The sequence below is a fragment of the Pleurodeles waltl genome, chromosome 5 (assembly GCF_031143425.1).
Source record: "Pleurodeles waltl isolate 20211129_DDA chromosome 5, aPleWal1.hap1.20221129, whole genome shotgun sequence".
NCBI lineage: Eukaryota > Metazoa > Chordata > Amphibia > Caudata > Salamandridae > Pleurodeles > Pleurodeles waltl.
In genome coordinates this window covers 478,678,664-478,701,432 of record NC_090444.1, presented here as the reverse complement: position 1 = coordinate 478,701,432, position 22,769 = coordinate 478,678,664, and the positions used below count along the sequence as shown (strand labels likewise).

The window sequence follows — 22,769 nt, the reverse complement described above, 5'->3', positions numbered from 1 at the left end:
CAGCAGGTCGGCTTAGCGGGTTAGCAGTTCCTTGCACAGCAGGAGTCTGGAAGAGTGGCAGTCCTTGTAGCAGCACATCAGTCCTTCCAGGCAGATTATCCACAGGTCCAGAGGTGAACTGTCTTGGTGGTGTCAGAGATCCAGTACTTATACCCAGTTTGGCTATTGAGGTGAAGGAGACTTCAAAGTCAGGCCTTTGAAGTGCACAGAGGTCCTTCCTGCCCTGGCTCCAGACTCAATAGTGGACGTTATGCAGCCCTTTGTGTGAGGACAGAACAGAGCCTATTCCGATGTAAGTGTGAGACTGTGCCCTGCTCCTCCCTCCCATCTTGGCCAGGATGGCCCATCAGGCTGTGGATGGCACATGAAGTCACCATTAAGCTCTTATTGTGTGTGGCTGTCTAGAGGGAATACACAAAGCCCAGCTGTTACCCATCCCAAACAAGTGATCAAAGACAGACAGCAGGCACCAAATGGGTAAATTAAGAAAATTCCAACTTTCTAAAAGTGGCATTTTCAGAACCGCAATTTAAAATCTGACTTCACCATAAATTGTAATTTTAAATTGTGATTCCAGGTACACCAAACTCGAAAAACATACCTCTTCCAGATTGTGAATTACACTCTCATAAGGTTATCCTAATGTTAACCGAGGGAAGAGATTGGCCCTGCAGTAGTGAAAAAGGAATTAAAGAGTTTTTCACTACTAGGACATGGAAAAACTACAAGTTCATATCTACCTTTTACATATATTGAACACTGCCCTCTGGACTGTCCAGGGCCTACCCTATTTGTGGACTTACATGTATGATAAGGGAAGGTTTAGACCTGGCAACTGGGTTATTTTGCCAGATCGACAGCACTGTAAACTGCACATATAGGCTCTGCAATGGCAGGCCAGGGTGATGGTTAAGGGGCTACTTAAGTGGGTGGCACAATCAGTGCTGCAGGCCCACAATTACCATTCAATTTACAGGCCATGGGCACATGTAGTGCACTTTACTAGGGACTTATGGGTAAATTAGATTTGCCAATTGGATACAAGCCGATGGTTCCATGTTTTAAGGAGAGAGCACAAACACTTTACCACTGGTGAGCAGTGGCAAAGTGCACAAAGTTCTAAAGCCAGCAAAAATGAAGACAGAAAAAATAGTAGTAGTTCGGCAAAATGTCTGGGAATGCCCCTACATAAAGGGCCAGGTCCATGACTATTCAAAAGGTATTACAAGAGCCCCTGACGGGAGACACATAACAAGCTGAGGTAGATAAGGAAGAGAGGGACATCATGGCCATTGATGCAGACTAAATGGCATCATTGAGTGTCAAAGGAGGGAATGTGAAATCCATCTTTTCTTAGGTTCCATTTTGTGACACTTAACATGAGCTGGAGAACAAGCAAAGGCCTCCCGGCCTTTAGATGAACTTGCTGTACCCCTCGTTGTAACTGCAAACCCTTAAGAAATGAGAGCTATGGGTATGACGTGACAACCTATTGCTATGTGCCTCTTTACCTGATTTCATAAGCCAATACCCATATGTAGGCCAATGTTTATTAATGATTGAAAATTAGCATGCCTTTATTGGTTACATTGCAACATGTATTGTAATATACAAAAACCTCATGAAAGCTTCTGTATTTCGAGCTAGTCCAGAAAGGCACTACGCTCCACGCTGCTGCGTTATATATAAACTTACAGTTTGCAATCTTACTGACGGTTTGTTTTATAAACTATTATGCTTCTACTATATTAGCTAAGGGCCAGTGATGGGACAGAGTATGCTCTTTGTGATGCCAATCGTTTACTGAAATCCAAAAACAGGGTTTGCATCTAAGACCACTCAAATTCATTTTAGTAATCTGTTATATAATTATGCCTCATCTGAAAATGCGGTGGGATGAAGGGATGGTCATGAGATAATACAAAGGAGAAAATAGCTACTCCCCAGACAGTATAACAGATTCACCACTTACATACTAATCATTACAATGGTCACAGTATCAGTTCCAAAATGCTATTAGCATGGAGGCGCTGTAGAAAGGTAGTTAACTAGGGCTGCAGGGCAAAAATCGTAAGCTGAGGTAGAGGGCAATTTTGTGTCAGAGGAGAAAAATGTAGTAAGTTATCTTAAATGCAAGATGGCACAAAGGCTTTAGAAGGTGGTAAGATTGCATTAGGTTAAGAAGTGTGCAGGGATGTCGAGGTAAATGGTCTAAACAATCGGTGCATGGAAATAGTAACAGCTGTGTTATTTTGTGGACAGATTTTAATACTAGCGTAAGGAACATGTAGTTGGGTTTGTTGTATGGAGCTTAAGGTCGATTTCAGATGGTTAAATAATGCAAACTAGAAAGGAGTTTTGATGAAGAACCAGGAGAATGCAGATGTTGCAGTGACATTTGCTGAGGAGCAGGCTCAGGATATGATAAGTGCTTGAGTAAGTCACAGGTGTTGAAGCTTCCCAGCACAGGGCATTACTTTACAGTCCATCTTCAGTAAACTTGTCAGGAAAATAGATATAAGCAGCAACACTTAGCAGAATAACTGATTCTGCTCAAATGTATTCTGTTCTAGGTGGGCATGTGCTCTGAGTATGCAGAGACAAAAAGGGAAGAGAATATATAACTACTGGCTCCCCATTCCAAGTGTGACTCATATACCTCTTGGATATGATCCTGCAAAGCCGGTGGTGTACTTTCACCCTTCATTCCAGAGGTGCTGGCTGCATCTCCTCTTTGGGTCATACTGGACAGAGAAAACAATGTCCTGAAGCACCTCCAGGATTTGTCTGACTATAAGAAATGGAGACATGTGGAGTGGTATGGGTAGTGGGTAAGGCAGCCAAATGTTGGAGGAGGGATATGGTAAAGCGAGGTGAGGTGTGACAGACAAAGCGGAAGAGAAGCGTTGGTCAGCATAGTGCAGTGGACAGTCTCAGAAGAGGAGTAAGACATGTGACAAAGGGATCTCAGAGCCTCAAATATACTACAAGAGTGGGTGAAGTTGCATAAGGGTTTTGTCTGCCAGTGCCAGCGTTCAACTGTTTCTTTCCTGTAGATTAGGCAGGAGTTGTGTTGGAAAAGGATTTGAAAGGGGCAGGGATAATTCGTGGCATTTCATCCAAGCAAAAGTGGCTGGAGTACGAGGGAAGCTATTTGACTTCTGGAAGTGGGGAGAAGTATAAAGGCCTGAACAATTTGTCTATTTTCTTCATGTCAGTTTGTCTAGTGGGTGCTCTGATGATTTGTGGTCTATGCACTAAGCCCACAGCACTGTAAGGGAGCTGTAATGGAGGCCAGGGGAATTATTTGGAACATTCAAAGATTGAATAACATTGTGTTGAACAAAACTGCAGTGCCAGTGAGGCACAAACAAAAGATAGTGGTGGAACACCCAAGGCTTGCCATTAGTGAACTGGGCTTCTCAATAGACACTGCAAATTCAAGGGATCGTCTTCATAGGAGTACTACTGGGGAGCTATGACATACCAGTGTTCTGTGTAGAGAAACCCAGTGGAGGGAGCAAACACACCTGCTCCATTTTTCACATAGGAAGGTGATGCAGAGAAAACAAACTGATACACACCTTCTCCTGGAATACCCTGAACTAAATCTGTGTTGGAACCTGTTTAATTATGGATTCTCTGGAGGCAGGTTTGGCCACACTGACTGGACATGGACTGGACATAAATGCTGGACTGGAAAGCACTCCTTAGTTAAGATTAGGTGTCTGCTGGAGAAACTTAAGCTGACAGTGGCGTGTCACTAATGGTATTCTGCTTCTCTCTACAAACCATAAACTTAACAAATGGCCTCCTGGACCCGTGGATACTACAGAAGGATTGCCTTGCTGCCAGAGGCCTGCTTTGCTGTCTGAGGAGAAGACTGGACCTGCTCCCTTCATTTTCAGCCACCTGAAGTGCCTCCAAGGCTTAGTGACTGACCTCCTGTTCAGAGCTACATTGACATAAGCTCCAGAGGCCTCCCTGCAACTGCCCAGCTGACCTTCCACAACTGGACTTGCTTAAGCCCTCCTGAACCTCAAGAAGTGCCTCCCCAGGTCCTGGGCCCTTGGTTGGCATGCCTGAAGTTTGGGCTTTTTGTAACCTTGAACAGGACCCTTTTGCATTGAGATCGTGCAACCGTGACGACCACCAACGTGACGCTCTGGTTAGCCAGACTATTCGCGTTATAGTGAATGCCAGTGGCGACCTGCAATGTGAGATCTGCACTTCGTGCAACAGCAAAGACAGCCCACAGTCACTGCAAATGCAAAACTTCAGCAATGACCATCTGCGACATCTGAAAGGATCTTCCCACTACAGTGACTACAGCCTCCAACACCAGGCCTGCTCTTCGTGCTACAGCAACGTCCATCCGTGACGCTTCCCTTGCTCTTCTCAGCCTCGTCCATTACAAACGGGACTTTTCATGCCGGACGTTGAGAAGGTAACTTAGTCAGCGGGACTAACCTGATCCCTGTATCCAGTCCACACTCCATCACAGTCGGCCTGAACTTTTGTCTTTCACCCGGTCTCGCACGACCAGATGATCCTGAGTGGAGATTCGTGTTTTTAAGCGCTATATCTACCAAAAACTGCAAAGCTCCATATTTCCTGTTCTACTGGTTAGGGTTTTTGTAGTTTCTATTGATTTGATTTTTTTTGGGGGGGTCAAATAATTAAATTTTACTCTATTTTTCTAAATTTGTATATGATTTTCAGTGCTGTGTTCTTACATATTACTGTTTGTGTGCTGCATAAATACTTTATGCATTGCCACTAATTAACCTTTGACTGCTTTTGAGGCAAGCTACCAGAAGGTTAAGCACAAGTTAATTTAGAGACTCACTTTTGTTCACCCTGACAACGATTATGGCTGCTGCGTGAGAAAGGCTCACACCCCCAATTTCTCACACATGTTAAGATTCAATTACAAATAGGGAACTTTGGGCCAGATGAACAACATTAGGAATACAGATTTCCTAATTGTGATTCTCACCAAATCGCAATTAGGAAATCGCTATTCCTAATGTGTGAAACTCATTGAGTTTAATTTAGGAATTCCTTTGTAGAATAATAATGAGGCATGTCGCAGTTTGCGACTAATTAGGAATTACAGCTATCACAGGGATGATGGCTGCTGACATTTAACAAGTTCATACATAAATGTATTTGGCAGGCTGATACTGTAATGCAGAAGTTATGTCACTTTCTGTACCTTCCTGTGCAGAAAAATGACAGTACCTATGTATTTCAGAGGGCAGTAATGTTGACTATACAATGTACATCATATTTTACCAACACCTAAGAAGATGAGCACGCACTGATTTTTGTAGTGGTTCACAAAAGACCATAAAAACAATACTCGCAAGGCACAGAGGTTTCAGATAGAGAGATATAATTGCCAAATGAGGCTTTACTGAGCTGAAAAATCAGATAATGAGGGAATCGGGAGTCTGACATATCATAACATTCAGAGATCAAACGCTGGCTTTGTTTTAAGACATCTCACAAGCAACATTTGGACATTTTCGTGTGGATTATGGTTTCAACTGCAAAACAGATCATACATGGTTCACACAGTGAAGGAGGCCCAAGAGATTATATGACTAGGAAGGGAAATGCCGGAAACCCTCCTGAAACATGACGCAGAAGGTGAAGACCGCATTGTAAAACTCAAAGAAAAAGGGTTAGCTCAAAGAATCATTCGAAAAATTATCAAAACCCTGACCAGTGTAAAATGATATCGTAGACAACCTCACAGACTCGATATACTGATGAGACGGGTAGCTCTCGAATACAGAATGTAGGAATTGTCATACCACGAGTAAAAAAAAAAGCTAGACTGAGTGAGAATAGTCCAACGGAAGTTGTACCAAAACCTGCAGCAATGTGCTTTATTTCACAGAAATGTCAAGGCTCTATTAAGTTACTAATGGACAAGAATTTTAAAGAGTAAAGTTGTCTATGCAAATGATTGTCATTGTACATTAAACGCAGGTCAGTAACATGGCTACTAACAGCTATTTCAAAGTGGGTGAGGGAGCATGCAGGTTGCAACTTGTTTTTCACAGTGTCCGGGAGTATGTATCCCCAGCTCAGGAGGGACTGTTATCCAATGTAGTTGGATAGGAGTCAGCCCATGTTCTAGAATGTTAGACGTTTCATCCTTGGCGTGGTCTCCCCTAAATTCTTGCCTTTGTTTCCCAGGTTGTTGATGTGTGCTGGACTCTGTTTTTGCTGTTTTTGTTACTCTGGGCACCTCACCACTGCTATCCAATGAGGATGGCCATAGAGGAGAAAACGTTATTGTTGGCTCATGAGCTCAGCTTGAGGGAGCTGGATCAGAGGAGCCAGTCTCGTAGGGATGGTGGTAGCAACATCACAGTGCAGCCTGAGAGGAGGGTGCACATTCCTAAAGACCTTGTGAAGGGTTACAAGAGAGAGGATGACATACTGCTGTGGTATAAGGGGTATGAGTCTGCTCTCCATATGAATCTGGTCCCTGAAGCTCATTGGGGGGCGGGTCTGTGGAAGCACTTTGAGGTAGAGGGAAGAGATACTCTGACATCCTTAGGGGATCCCCAGGGGCTCACTTACCCTATCATGAAGGACGCCCTGGTCTCACCCCTGATCAGTATAAGGACAGGTTTAGGTCCTATAAGAAGAAGGAATCCCAAACATGGTTGGAATGTGTTGATTCATTCTGCAGATCACTGGATGGTTGGGTGAAGGGCAGTAAGGTGACAACATATGAGGGGCTTTACAATCTGATTGCTTGGGAGCACTTGTACAGTTTATGTTTTCCAGAGCTGTGCCAGCACCCAAATGAGAGCAAGCTGACTGACCCCAGGAAGCTTGGGCAGGAAGCGGACCGCTGGGAGAGCACCAGGGTCCAAAAGAGGTATGGGGGAGACCACGCCAAGGGTGGGCAGGGACTCTCAGAAAAAAAAGGGGGGGATGGTAAACAGGGGGCGTTCTCTAAAGGGCCCCAATCTGATTCCCAGGGTAAGGATTCCCAGCCCCCCAGTGAGAAGCAGCCATGGTTCTCCAAAGGGAAACATGTGGCAGGGGGTCCCCCACATAAGTGCTAGGCATGTGACCAGGTGGGTCATGTGAGGGGGGGTGGGCCCAAATGCGCCAAGAGTACACCAGCACCCACTGGTGCGCAGTCCCAGGGTTTGGCTAGTGTAGCGCTTGGGGAGGAGTTGGTTCCAGGTGGATGAGAGCCAGCTGAGATGACCCTTGTCTCACTAGGGGACAGTGAGTTGGTCCAGAGAACACTAGTGCCTGAGAACACTAAGTACAGGCAGTGGGTGACCATAAATAGACAAAGGTTGGAGGCTCTGAGAGACACAGGAGCCAGTGTGACTACAGTGAGGAGTCACCTGGTGTCTAAGAGTAGATAGATCCTTGGGTACTCCACCAAGTAGTTGCAGTAGACAACTCAGAGCGCCTGTGGAGAGTGGCGCAGGTTCCCTTTGAATGGAGGGGGGTGTAGTCTCAGGTTCCTTGAATGTAGCTGTGAGTCCAACCATGCCTGTAGATTGTTTGCTTGGCAGTTACCTGGAGGATTCCCCTCGGAAGGAGGTGGAACACAGGTCACACTAGGAGATGTTGGGTCTGTCTGTCTGGGTGGGTATGCGTCTCCACCAGGTCTATGGCAGCCCGTCAGGGTGATACGGAGACCCTGGAGCCTTAAAGAGGGGCCCAGGTGTCTGCCAGGAGGAGGAAGGGCAAGGGGCGCTGGAAACCAGCCGCAGAAGTTCCCACGGCCCAGGAGGAGGCTTAACCTGAGGGGGAGGCCCTGGAGCCTACAGTGGAACAGGTGGCTGGACCGGGTGAGGTCCCTGAGTTGTCAAAGTGGCAGCAGGAAGGGGGGCCCATCAAGGAGGCATTCTGTGGAGGGTTTGTGGCAGTAGGCTGCAGACCAGTGGTCTGGCAAGGAGCCTGGATCACATCTGACTTACTGGGGGGATGGCCTCCTATATAGCGAGCCTAAGGTGCCTGAGTCAGCCCGTGTGCTGGTGGTACCCCAGTGCTTCAGGGCCTTCTTACTGGGTCTGGCTCATGATGTGCCTTTAGCTGGTCATTTGGGGCAGGACAAGACCTTTCAGCGGCTTGTCACCCGCTTCTATTGACCCCAAATGTGCAGGCACTCTGATGCTCATTGTAGGTCTTGACCAACTTGTCAGGCAAGTGGCAAGAGTCGGGGGAAATGCAAAGCTCCCCTCCAGCCTTTTCCTGTTGTCAGCACCCCCTTTGAAAGGGTTGGCATTGACATTGTGGGGCCTCTAGATCCCAACACAGAAATGGACAACAGGTTTATCCTTGTCTTGGCAGACCATGCCACCCGGTACCCAGAAGCCATTTCTTTAAGATCAATCGCTGCCCCTGTGGTGGGCTGTGCATTGATGGGAGTTTTTACCGGCATGGGGTTCCCCAAGGAAGTGGTATCTTATAGGGGTACCAACTTCATATCTACTTATATGAAGTCCTTGTGGAAGGTGTGTGGGGTAACGTATAGGTTCACCACACCTTACCACCCCCAAAGTAATGGTCTGGTTGAGAGATTCAACCACACCTTGAAAGGCATGATTATAGGCCTGTCAGAGCCCTTGAGGTGGAAGTGGGACGTCCTCTTGCCATGCTTTCTGTTCGCTTACAGGGAGGTGCCTCAAAAGGGACTTTGGTTTAGTCCCTTTGAGCTGATCTAAGGCTGCCCTGCAAGGGGACATTTAAGTCTGGTCAAGGAGGCTTTGGAAAAAGCTCCTAGTAAACCGCCCAGGATGTATTCAGCTACATGCTGGCTCTGACTGCCTGCTCGCACAGGAGAACCTAGAATTAAAGCCAGGGGGATATCAAATGCTGGTATGACCAGAATGCCACTTTGGTTGAGTTTCAACCTGGATAAAAAGTGTGGGTGATGGCACCGTGGAGCCTAGGGCACTCCAGGACAAGTGGACTGGGCCATTTGAGGTGGTGGAGCGCAAGGGTGAAGTCACCTACCTGGTGAACTTGCAGACTCCCAGGAACCCTTTAAGGGTCCTGCATGTTAACCGGCTCAAGCCACACTTTGAGCAGACAGAGTTGTCCATGCTCCTAGCGACAGATGACGGGATGGAGGAGGAGAGTGAGCCTCTTCCTGACCTTCTATCTGCAGGAGAAAAAGATGGTTCTGTGGAGTGAGTGATCCTCTCCCCCTCCCTGACTGCAGAGCAGCAGAGGGACTGTCGCCAGGTGTTGGGACAGTTCGCCTCACTGTTTTCCTTGATCCCAGCGGTCACACACTTGTGCACACATGATGTGGACACTGGGGACAGTACATCCATTAAACAAAATGTTTATAGGGTGACTGACAAGGTCAGGGCTAGCATCAAGGGTGAGGCATCCAGGATGTTCACCGTAGAGGTTATTGAGCATTCCAGCAGTCCTTGGGCCAGCCCTGTGGTTTTGGTCCCAAAGGCTGCTGCTCCTGGTGCCACCCTATAACTTCGGTTCTGAGTGGACTACCGAGGTCTCAATGTGGTCACTAAAACTGACACCTGCCCCATGCCCCGAGCTGATGAGCTCATAGATCGGTTCGGAGCTGCCAAATACCTCAGCAAGTTTGATGTAACGTCTGGGTACTGGCAGATTGCCTTGACTGAGGGGGCCAAGGAGAGGTCTGCATTTTCTACCCCAGATGGGCACTTTCAGTTTAAGGTGATGCCATTTGGGATGAAAAATGCCTCTGCCACCTTTCAGAGGTTGGTCAACCAGGGGTTAAAGGGGCTGGATGAGTTCAGTGTTGCCTACCTGGATGACATTGTTGTCTAAAGTTCCACATGGGAGGAACACTTGCAACATCTCTGTAAAGTGTTGGCGGACCAGCAAAAGGCAGGCCTCACTATTAAGGCAAGTACGTGCCAAATAGGGCAGGGTTCTGTGGTGTACTTGTGTAGGGGGCTGGCCTGGTTTGAAGTGGGTACCTTGGGTACTTACACCTTATACCAGGTCCAGTTATCCCTTATTAGTGAAGTAGTAGTGTTCTAGCAGCTTAGGCTGATGGAGGTAGCTACAGCAGAGCAGTTTAGGATGAACTAGGAGACATGGAAAGCTCATGCAATACCACTTATAGTTACACAGTACTTATACACAAGTAAAGACAATACTCAGTGTTACCAAAAATAAAGGTATTTATTGGGGTGAGACAGTACCAAAAATATCTTAGAGACAATACTCCTTCTGGAGGTAAGTATTATACACAATATATACACTAGACACCAAAATTAGACAAGTAAATAGTCATAGAACAATGCAAACAGTAGGAAATCCTATAGAATGCAATAGAAGAAAATAGGTCTAGGGGGAACACAAACCATATACTGAAAAAGTGGAATGTGAATCACAAATTCCCCCCTAGACAAGTGTAGTGTGTGCAGAATTACTAGGAGAGTAAGAATACTGTAAAGGTAAATAAATTACCCCACCCCAGAGCCCAGAAAAGCAGGAGTAAAGTCCTGCAAGTTTCCTTAGGACACACTGCACCTCGTTTTGGGGATTTTGCAGCAGCCAACCAAGTCTGCAAAGAACAACTGCTGGATTATTTGACCTGAAGACCTGCAAAGGAAGGGGACCAAGTCCAGAAGTCGAAAGAAGTTCCAGGAAGGACAGGAGCCCCTGCCAACCCAGAAGAGGTTGCAAAAGAAGAGTCCCTGGTTAGTCGAAGACTGCAGAAATGCACCCTAGGAAGATGCCAGCGGGTTCCAACAGGATGTAAAAGATGTCCCACGGCGTGAAGATCAGTGCAGACGAGATTTCGTGTTGGAAGGCGCCAACAAGCCTTGGCTACGACAAAAGTGCATTTTGCATCAAAATGTGCTGGATGGACCCAGGAGGGACCTGGGGGCCTGAACTCTGTGTGAGGAGGAAGAGGGGGCTCTCAGCACTTTAAAGAGCCCTCAGGATACAAGCCAGCACTCCCAGGAGTCACAGGATCCGGGTTCAAAGGAGGTGCAAAACGCAGTTAATGCAGCACAACAATAGAAGGTCCCACGCCGTCGGAGAACAACTCAGCGAGTTGTGCGTCGCAGGATGGAGTGCTGGGAACCTGGGCCAGGCTGTGCACGAAGGAATTTTGCAAAGAGTGCACAGAGGCCTCAGGAGGCGAAGAAGACGCAGTACACGGGTACCGTTGCTCTCAGGGAAGGCAAAGTCTTACCTCCTCCAAATTGCGTCAGCAGGACATCACGACAGTCTATGTCGATGATGTCCACCCTCTGTGTCCTTAGGAGCACGCTCGTTGCTGTGAGAGGAGTCCCAGGGTACCGGTCGTCGCCTTGGAAGGTGCTTGCTTGGAGCAGGGGAGTGACTGTCACTCCACGGGAGATTTCTTCGGTCCTTCTGGTGCAGGATGAAGACAGGGAGTCCCCAGAGCATGCACATGTAGAAACAGGTGCAGTTGCTGACTTGGAGCTGAGGTTGCTGAAGAAAGGTTTATCTTGTAGACACTTTGTTGCAGTTACAGCATTTCATGGAGCAGGCTGCGGTTGATCCGAGGTCAGAAGAGTATGAAGTTGCTGCAGAGGATTCCTGAAGGAAACTTGCAAGCAGAATCTGAAGAGAACCCACAGGAGAGACCCTAAATAGCCCTGAGAGGGGGATTGGCTTCCTTATCGGCTATGGAACTATCAGGAGGGGTCTCTGATGTCACCTGGTGGCACTGGCCACTCAGAGCCCTCCAGAGTGCCCCCACACCTTGCAAAGCAAGATGGCTTAAGTCTGGGACACACTGGAGGAGCTCTGGGCACCACCCCTGGGGTGGTGATGGACAGGGGAGTGCTCACTCCCCTTTCCTTTGTCCAGTTTCCCACCAGAGCAGGGGAGAAGAGGTCCCTGAACCGGTGTAGACTGGTTTATGCAAGGAGGGCTCCATCTGTGCCATTCAAAGCATTTCCAGAGGCTGGGGGAGGCTACACCTCCCCAGCCTGTAACACCTATTTCCAAAGGGAGAGGGTGTAACACCCTGCTCTCAGAGGAAATGCTTTGTTCTGCCTTCCTGGGACTGGGCTTCCCAGACCCCAGGAGGGCAGAACCCTGTCTGTGAGGTGGCAGCAGCTGTAGCTGTAGTGCAAGCCTCAGAGAGCTGTTTGGCAGTACTGGGGGTCCATGGTGGAGGCCCCAGGATGCATGGAATTGGCTCCCCAATACCAGATTTGGAAGGGGCGGACAATGTAATGATCTTAAACATGTTACATGGCCATATTTGGAGTTACCATTGTAAAGCTACATATAGGTATTGACCTAAATGTAGTGCACGCGTGTAATGGTGTCCCTGCACTCACAAAGTCCGGGGAAATGGCCCCGAACTATGTGGGGGCACCTCTGCTAGTGCAAGGGTGCCCTCACACTTAGTAACTTTGTACCTAGCCTTCAGCAAGTGAAGGTTAGACATATAGGTGACTTTTAAATTACCTAAGTGCAGTGAAAATGGCTGTGAAATAGTGTGTGCACTATTTCACGCAGGCTGCAATGGCAGTCCTGTGTAAGGGTTAGTCTGAGCTCCCTATGGGTGGGAAAAGAAATGCTGCAGCCCATATGGATCTCCTGGAACCCCAATGCCCTGGGTACCTAGGTACCATATACTAAGGATTTATAAGGGGGGTCCAGTATGCCAATTGAAATTGGTAAATTAAGTCACTGGCCTACAGTGACAAATTTAAAAGCAGAGAGAGCAAAAGCACTGAGGTTCTGGTTAGCAGAGCCTCAATGACACAGTTAGGCACTACACAGGCATACACATTAGGCCACAAACTATGAGCACTGGGGTCCTGGCTAGCAGGATCCCAGTGACACAGTAAAAGCACACTGACACACACTCACAAACAGGCCAAAAGTGGGGGTAACCATGCTAGAAAGAGGCTACTTTCTCACAACTTGGGACACCAGGTGGGGAGTGACCAGATGGCACCCCTACAGCCAAAGATTGATAGAATTCTGGCTTGGGAGCCTCCCAAGACCTAGACTGCAGTGAGAGTCTTTTTAGGTCTCACAGGTTACTATAGGAGGTTTGTCAAGGAGTATGGAACAATTGTTGCTCCCTTGACTGAGTTGACATCCAAAAAGCAGCCCAGCAAGGTGATCTGGACTGAGTCTTGCCAGATGGCTTTTGATGCTCTGAAGGCTGCCATGTGCAGAGCACCTGTGCTGAAGGCACCTGACTACTCCAAGGAGTATGTTGTGCAAACAGACACCTCAGAGCATGGTATTAGAGCAGTACTCTCACAGCTTAATGAAGAGGGCCTAGATCAATCTGTAGCCTTCATTAGCAGGAGGTCTCTTCCCAGGGAATGTAGGTGGAGTGCCATAGAGCGTGAAGCTTTTGCTGTGGTCTGGGAGCTGAGGAAGCTAAGACCCTACTTGTTTGGGACTCACTTCCGGGTTCAGACCGACCACAGGCCCCTCAGATGGTTAATGCAGATGAGGGATGAGAATCCAAAACTGTTGAGGTGGTCCATTTCCCCACAGGGGATGGACTTTTTGGTGGAATACCAAGCTGTCACAGAACACACCAATGCTGATGGTCTGTCCAGATTCTTGCGCCTTAGTGATTAGAACTCCCATGAGGCTGGGACGTTACTCCCCACTTTCAGATGGGGAGGGACACGAGTTAGACTTTTCATCCTTGGCGTGGTCTCCCCTAACATTTTGCCTCTGTTTCCCAGGTTGTTGATGTGTGCTGGACTCTGTTTTCGCTATTTGTGTTACTCTGGGCACTTTACCACTGCAATCCAGTGCTAAAGAGCAAGTGCTCCTGAATAAAATTTGTATGTAATTGGCTTTTCATGATTGGCATATATGATTTACTGGTAAGTCCCTAGTACAGTGCACTAGAGGTGCACAGGGCCTGTAAATCAAATGCTACTAGTGGGCCTGCAGCACTGGTTGTGCCACCCACATTAGTGGCCCTGTAAACATGGTTCAGACCTGCCACTGCAGTGTCTGTGTGTGCATATCTTAACTGCAAATTCGACTTGGCAAGTGTATCCACTTGCCCCATTTCTAACAGAGCTGGTTAGAAAGGGAATCATGAAACAGGTCCCATAACAAATATAGAGATTTCAAGAATTCATACAGAGGAAACGAGATTACCACTCTCAGCATGCAGTCGCATAGAACTTGAACATCCTTGATGCTTAAAATATTATCATGGAATGTCAGGGGAGTGAACTCTCTAGTTAAGAGACACAAGATATGAAAGGATATCGGAGAGAACAGTCCAGACATCATTTGCCCACAAGAGACCCACTTGAGATTGTCAGATACTCACCCCATGAAACATATATTTTACCCTACACTCTTTTCACCTCAATGTTTCTTTTTATGATTGGGATCCTGAGGGACCTCCAATTAGAAAATCCAATCAAAGTTAGGGATGGACGAGAGGGAGGATTCCTTTACATATCAGGCAAGTATCAGAGTAGAGGCTTAGATGTCTACACCCGAACACAGCAAAAGACAATTTCGTAGAATATCTTCATACTAAAACAGAAGCATGGAATCAACGTATCCACTGTGGGTGGGAGATTTTAATATTGCCCCTAACGCAGAACAAGACAGACGCCACAGGTGTTTCCTACAAAATGCAAAGTCACCTCATTTGCTGCAAAACTGGGAAATATGGGGCTACTTGAAATATGGCGAGATAGATGCCCAATGAAAGAGGAGAACTCCCACGTGTACAGTTCCTATTCGAGGATACAGTTAGAGTGGGGTATGCAGGCCTGGGTGGAAAGGACAAGAGATAGAACGTATGGCCAGTGCTTCATTTGAGACAGTAGTTCCCGGTGTGGAGCACCAGCACTTAGTTTTCTGCAACAGGCATTTACTGTGAGCAAAAGATACATATGGGAAAGGCGGAGGAAGAGAAAAACGAAAAAGTGGCACAAAGGGAGAAAGTAAAAAGCTGCAAGAGTGAGCTGAAGGTGCAGGGAGTGCCTGAAAATGGATTAAAGAGGCCTGAGATGGTTTAAGCTTTTCACTGCCTCAGTATTCAGTGCTTGCACATTTAATTAACTGCAGCAGGTGCTTGCTTCAGAGGAGGGCTTTGGGCTCCGGCACGTTTTTATTTACGAATTAACCACTGTGAATGGCCCATGCACAATCTCTGACCAGTAGATTGTCTTATGGGAGGGAGAATATGTACGGGATCGCGGAAGAATGGCACTCTGGAGATCTGCTAAATCGATGTTCTGGGATAAGGTAACTGATCAGGCAACTAGAGACATGTCAAACACTTTGTTGATGAGAATGAGAAGGGGTGCATGCCCACACACATTATGGGATGCACTGAAACCATTAAAATTAGCTCAGTGCATATCAGAAAAGGCACGCATTAGATGGGGAAATACATTAAGAAAAGTGTCCCTGATTGCTAAAACAGTGACAGCGGAAATGGAGCATAAACAGATGTTGGCAAATCCATAATAGCACTGGAGAGGGTGACTAAATCGAGAGGGAAGCTGAATTTACTTCCAACAGCAAAAAATGTGTTATTCCTAAAACAGATTTTTTTTACAAAAAACTAATAAAATAGTCTCCTGTTAACAGACCCAGAGGAACGACAGTGGCCACCTGCATTCTGGCACTGACAGGTTCCCATTGTGAGAGAGAATAGAGGAGAAGACGAAAACGAACACATTTTTAACTATTATACAACCCTCTATACATCAGAAGGGTCCGATATGATGGAAATACACTCAGTAGTGGCCGCTGCCTTACCAAATTTGACGACGGCAAACAGCAAAGCATAAGTAATGTAAATAACCCAGGAGGAAATCGGGAAAGCAATCAGGGACCTTCCTCCTAACAAATCTCTGGGACCTGATGGGTTAACAAAACCATTTTTTGTTTCTTCCAAACATAGCCCAGAGCTGGTCTGAAACCTGTACAAGTGTTAAATTCCTGCCTCCAGTCTGATACTGTAACTCAAAGTTTCCCTAAATCAAAAAGAGGGGAAACCAGCAGAACAGTGTAGCTTTTTCCTCCCTGTAACACTACTGAATTCGGATATATAGATTTACACCAAGGTGCTGGCGAATCATTTAGCCCCACATGTACTTTACCTGATACACCCTGATCAATCGGGATCTGTGTTAATCAACAGACTGTGAATAATATCTGCAGGGCCCTGCACTTGAAGTCTAGCTTTCATAAGCTCAATTTTTTTGCTCCTATCAACAGATGCAAAAAAAACACTCAATAGGGTGAGCTGGGGCTTTCTGTTTAGGGTTCTGGAAGAAATAAGATTGGGACCCAACACGCTTAGGTTTGGGACCCAGCATGCAAAAATGGATAGCTGCCAACTGCCAGAGACCGAGGGCAAGGGTGCTGGGCAACGGAAACAGCTCAGATCTTTTTGGTTTGACCCGAGGAACACATCAAGGATGTCCCTTTATCCCTGCTATTATTTATACTGATAGTGGAAGCGCTGGCAGCGTATACTAGACGACACTCATAGAAAGAGGGAATGAGATTCAGTGAGGAGGTCCTCAAGATTGATTTATTTGCAGATGATATCCTATTAATGTTGAAGGACCTGTGTGCCTTTCTGCCAGTGGCCTCAAGCTTCCTCTGCAGATGCAGCTCCTGGTCAGGAATTCAAAGCAAAAACAGAAGCAATGGGGATTAGCTTGGCACCTCAGGAGGGGGATCAGATAATAACTAGACAAATTAGGTGGGCAAAGAATAAAATTAAATACCCTAGAGTATATTTTACACCAAAATATGCACATTATATAGGAAAAACTACCCTAAGCTTATTAACACATAAAGGCAGTCCTGGTGAAGTAGCAGCATGTATACATTTTATGGCCAGGTAGAGTGCCAGCAATCAAAATGAATGCCCTGTGTAGACGTCTATACCTTTTCCAGGCACCTTCTGTGAAAATCCCCAATGTAGACTTGACAGACCTATAGACAGCAACTGATGCTTTCATCTGGGCTGGTTAAAACACAAGGTTCTTGTGAGAGTTCCAAATACCACACAGAAATCAGGAGAGCCGTGTCTACCACATATCAAACTATATTATAATGCCTCACCACTGAAGAGCCTATTCGAATGGTCTATTAGGGAATCAGAGAGACATTGAAACTACATGGATAGGGTGGCAGTGGGGAAAAGCACCCTGGGATCCTACCTGGCTGGCAAAAACAGAGAGACAAGCAATCTGTTATTTATCTGAGATCCTAGATCTCACAATGGAAATGTGGTACAGGGACACTGTTGGAGTACAAACATTATTAATAAAAATTGTGTCATTAGAATAAAATGAAATAACATGTATTAAAAAGTTAAGCTGAAAACATGTATTTTGGAAAATATGATCACTCTGGTATCAGACACAGGGGGTCATTACGACCCTGGCGGCCGGCGGTATGTTGGCGGTAACACCGCCAACAGGCTGGCGGTGTTCCGCCAGCAATTATGACCGTGGCGGAATTGCCACGGCCATACCGCCGGCCCCTCCATTTTCCTGCCAGGATTCCGTCTGTCCTGGGGATTATGAGTCCTCGACCGCCGGTCTGTCCGTGACGGTACACACCGCCATTGAAAGGCCGGCGGTAAGGGGACCTTGGCATGGGCAGTGCAGGGGCCCCCAGGCATAGCCCCGTCGCGCATTTCACTGCCCGAAGTGCTACTGCACCCGCTGCACATCAGCATTGCCACTGGCTCTATTACGAGCCGGCTGCAATGTTGATGTGACATTTCCGCTGAGCCAGTGGACGGTAACACTGTTACCGTCCGCTGGCCCAGCTGAAATGTCATAATAGGGAGACAGGAATACCGCCGGCAATGGCGGTATTCTGTCTCCCGCGGCCTCGGCGGTCTTTTCAAAAGACCGCCGAGGTCGTAATGACCCCCACAATGTGGTTTGACATAATAACTGTTAAAAGAAAATGTATTTTGTCTATTCATAATTAAATGTACTGAAACATGAATATTAATATGTACTATAAAAATTAACAGTCTAAATATTATGAAATGTTTTATTCTTCATGTTTTAGTAATGGTTTTAAAAAGGCTTCACAGTTTAGTAATGTTCCAGAGGCAATGTTTAAAAATGTTAACTCTGCAAAAGAGGTTTCTCTAAGCATCCTGTGTGACTTGCTTATTGTAGAAATGTTATGTTATTATGTTATAACATGTGTCTGTCTTCCTGAGATGAGATAATGTGTGTATAGGGACAACAGTCTTCAGTGCTCATCTATAACCTGCAACAATTGTATTCTACTGCAGAAACTGGTGACTGCAGTGTCAGAAGATGAGCCAATCATGAATGCAGAAAATGAAGAAAAGATACTTCTGAAACGTGGAGAAAAGCTAATTGGCTCTAACTTAAACCACCCCATAGACTGAACAATAGAAAGTTAGTTAGTTGCTTTCTAGGGATTTAATATAGCAAAACTGAGGTAATGTTAGTTCGGATTTTCATATACTCTGCTAGTGCTTGATGTGATGTGTCTTTGGCTTTCTGCCATTGACAGTTCAGATGCATTAAGGCCAAACACTACTGAACTGTTCCCTTTTACGACATTGCCCAATGAAGAAGACCAGACGATGCTCCACTGATGAAGACATGGCTTCTTGCTTATCCATTTAGGAGAGGTATAACCAAATGTGCATTTGTCTTTCTTGTAGATTTTTAAGTTTTCTCTCTCTAGAAAACCCAACCGTTATTTTTGGTTAGTGCCATTGTCAGATGTTTTCCAAATTAAGTTGAGTCTTCTTTTCTTTTTGCATGAAGCCCAAACATGCATATCAAGTTAGAGTATTAGTTAAAGATGCCACAATCTAAATTCGACTGTTCATAAAATTGATTGTAAACAAATGTATCTGCGATAACTAAACGTATTCTGTGTCTATCATTCATTAGTTATTGTTGTTATTCTGCATGGTGGTTCTTGAATGTCTAATGATAAATACTGTCTAGGTTAAGATTCTTTAGAAGATTTGGTCAGCCTGTATCATTTTTGTACTTGTATCATTTGGTCTTGCTTTTGATTTACATGATTTTAGCATTGTTAATCTAAAGGGCAATAAATGCTTGAACTTAATGTTTATTGATTTGATCTTATTGATGTTGATTGTTAGGATGGTATCTCACTCATATCTGAGACCAAAGATTAGTGTTGACCTCTAAGTGTAATTGATGGTTACACTATACGTGTCCAAAACGGTGTGGGGGATTTAGTAGAGAGAAAGGGACTCTTTGGCCCTGTTCAAATTGTGCTATATTGGCGCATAATCTCCAGCTTAGATTAGGGTGTAAGAAATGGCTGTGCGTGAGAGGGAGTTCCTTTTACGGACTAGGTGGTCTCACACACATTATAGTGTCATGCCAGTCCCTTTCTCTCTACTAAATCCACCACACAGTTTGTGGTTGCACAGTTTCTGACTCAAACGGGAGTGTGTGTGGGGTTGAACTACTCCTGGTACTCTCTTTCTGTGACATTGTAACCTATACGTGTCACCTTATAAATAAATTATCAAAAGAAATATAAGGCTGGACACGGCCACAACACTAAAAAGACACACCTTATAACATTACCATCCACCTTCACCCCCTTATTGAGGAACTCTAATTTCACTCTGGGAATACCAAGAGATAATGAAAAAATGAAGACAGAGGGTGGAGGTATAGCGAACGGACCTCTTTGAAAGGGAGGGCGAACAAAACCTTCAAGCGATCCAAATAAGAGCCTGAATGGATGAAACCAGATAGAATGGGGTACTGGCAACTAAGGCATTGGACATTTTACCCGATTCATAAGGTGTCGGTCACTAGGGACCTGACAGAATGGGAAACATTCCCAAATTATACTTCACTTAAGAGTATCATCTCCAGAATGTTTTGAGTTCTCATGGCTAGAGCCCATCTGTTGGATGGACAGTTATGCGGAGATAGGAAAGTATCCTGGAAAGGGAATACCATAAAGGAAATGGGAAAACTTGTGGGCAGACATCCCAATGTTGTGTAGAAGTGTACAGAATAAGGAATCCATGTTATTAATATTTGAAACTATGGCAGTACACCTCAAAAAAGTTGCAGAACATGTTTACAGACACAAGCCTATGTTGGCGGGGTTGTGGACAAATAGTGGACGGGATCCATGTGTGGTGGCCCTGCTCAGCGCTACAAACGTATTGGAAAAAGATCTTAAGTCACATCAGGGGAGTACTGGACTACTCGCTGAAACCTGAACTCACAACGATTTTGCTCCTTCTCCTGCTAGCAGGCTGTAAATTGCTGACAAAGATTGGTGCATAGTGAGCAAAATGATATTAGCAGCTAAATAGCTACTCACACAAAAATGGAAGTTGGCAGTAGTCCCGAACAAGTAGGAATAGACAAACAAGTTGTGGTCTCTATTGGCAAAGGAGAATCTAACATCTGATTTACAGAACTTCTCACACATACGATCAAAGTTGGGGGGCGTTAATAGACAATCTTACGGCACACTAGATTACAATGGCCTAGCTGAGATCCCTATGATCATTGCAATTAATGCTCATCCAGAAGACAGAAAAGAAGCCTTGAGGATGATTTCTATTTGAGGCGATAAGTATTATGGTCACTCAGAGAGGTTTGAATATGTCTACAAATAAATATAGAGGATCAATAGGATGGGATCTGAGGGGGAAATGGGAGAGTGGGGGTTGTGCTATTTATTTTGTCTTTTACTTTCTTTGTTCCATTAATGCAATGCTATTTTTCTGCTATGTGAAAAAACAAATATAAGTTATTTGGAAAGAAAATGACTTGTGTGTCTTTAGGCCAGTTAAATCACATGTATCACTACCTTTCCCACGGCTGATGTTCCTTTCAACTTATTAAACAGTACGCCTCCATGTCTTACATCATCTCTCCACTGCATTCAACACTTTCAATCATTACATTCTTCCTGATGGACTGAGGAACACCCTGGGATTTCAGGACCCAGTGATGAAGTGGTTCTCACGATAGCTTTGGAACTGGAAAAATAAAATCCATAATAGTGCTCACTGCTCTCCTACATACCCCACGACACAGTGTACCACAAGCTTCCATACTTGATCTTCAACCTGTACTTGAAACCAACAGTGAACAACCTAATGTTGTTGGTATTAACCACCAGTATGATCATGGCACCTGGGTTTATCTAGGAAACACTCTGTTGGGGAAGTGTTTTTCCTCATAAAATACCTTGACAGAATCAATTCCTGGATAATGTTAGATAATGCTAAATAAACTCTCTCAATTTGTTGAAAACTGAATTCCAATTGCTATCTTGATACCAGGAAAAATTCTCTATTATATCTTGGTTTATCTCTATCGAGGACTTCAGGATTTTCCCGGACGTGATTAAAAAGGCAAATATTTTGGGTATCACACAAGACAAAAGGATCCATATTGGGGCCTACATAAAAGTTCTGCACAGGGATCCATTTATCAAATTAAGGTGCCAAGGAAAATGGAACTCTATATATTCCTAAGAAAATACACTAGATTATGGATTTGTCCCACTAACTTGGCTTCCTAACCCATGATTAGTCTCTCTAAAAGCTATTCACCATGCAAATGCATATCTAGTGCCTTTGTTAGGTGATCACTGAAGCTTTTCACTGCAAAGATGCAAGTTCAAATTATCAACAAAAGCTCTGCAGAGGAGCATCCGTGTCCAGAAGTAAAGAAAAAAAAAAAAAAAAAAGAACACTCCTCTCTCCAAGGTTAATAAAGCACAGGACAATAAAGCAGACTTTCATAAGAATGCCCCCAAAACTCTGGAACTCCTTGCCCCTCCCCAGTATCTTCAGGTTGAACTCAAATCCTTCTCACTGAAGAATATCTCACAAAAGAAAGATTACCCGCCATAACAACTCTCAAACAGTTCTCTCTGGAAGATTCCACCTCACTGCATCTGTTTTTACCAGCCTTGCTAAATATTCCTTTTATCTGTTCAATTAATTTCACATGTGACAATGTTATGTTTCCTAGGCCTTCTTAAATGCCATAATTGACCTCTGTGATTATTCCACCTAGAAAATGCTTACCTTTTACTTCCTGCCTGCCTAGTAAACCAAACTCTAGTGTTTGATTTGCACACATTATAATTTGCTTGTTTTAAAGATGCCTAATGTGCAACTTTGAAGTGACCCCCCCCCCACCCTCCGTGTAAAGTGTGTCTCCCTATTGTGGCCTTTTCCATGCACAGGATGCTACATTTGTGTTATTTTATAACACAATCTTGCTAGTCAGGGTACCAAGAAAATTACTGCCCTAATGTATAAAATATACCCTAGTACATCACTCTGATGCCAATGGGGCATGGTTCGTGTTTTACAAACTGATGCATGTGAAATGTAACATTTCTCAATGTTTGCTGCTTACCTGTTTCTGGGACAGGATGACCTCCTGCTACCTTTCCTTGTGATCTGATTTTAGCATTGTCGTTCATAGTTTCTTTCGCTTTTCCCAAAGAACCAATATCTGAAAAACAACAAGCAGATCAGAATAAAGGATGCTACGTTATTCATTCACTTATCGGGACATGCAAAGGCAAGTGAAACTATTCAGAGATTTTACACTGAACAAGAGAATACCTTGTGTTACAAATTAGTGAAATATTTTTGCCCCTGTCAGCATCCTTGAAAAGGAAGGAATGAAAATGTCACTTACCCAGTGTACATCTGTTCGTGGCATCAGTCGCTGAGATTCACATGGTATGCATGCATGAGCTCGCCATCT

The 22,769-nt window shown here is 45.2% G+C and overlaps 1 long non-coding RNA gene across 1 annotated transcript in view; it reads right to left on the bottom strand.

Annotated features, from left to right (window-relative positions):
• The window catches only part of LOC138295780 (uncharacterized), a 34,989-nt gene extending 12,474 nt beyond the window's left edge, over positions 1-22,515 (bottom strand). Inside the window, exon 1 of the long non-coding RNA XR_011203684.1 lies at positions 22,413-22,515. This is a non-coding gene — a long non-coding RNA (uncharacterized lncRNA). The remainder of the gene's footprint in view (positions 1-22,412) is intronic.
• Between the last annotated feature and the right edge of the window lie 254 nt (positions 22,516-22,769).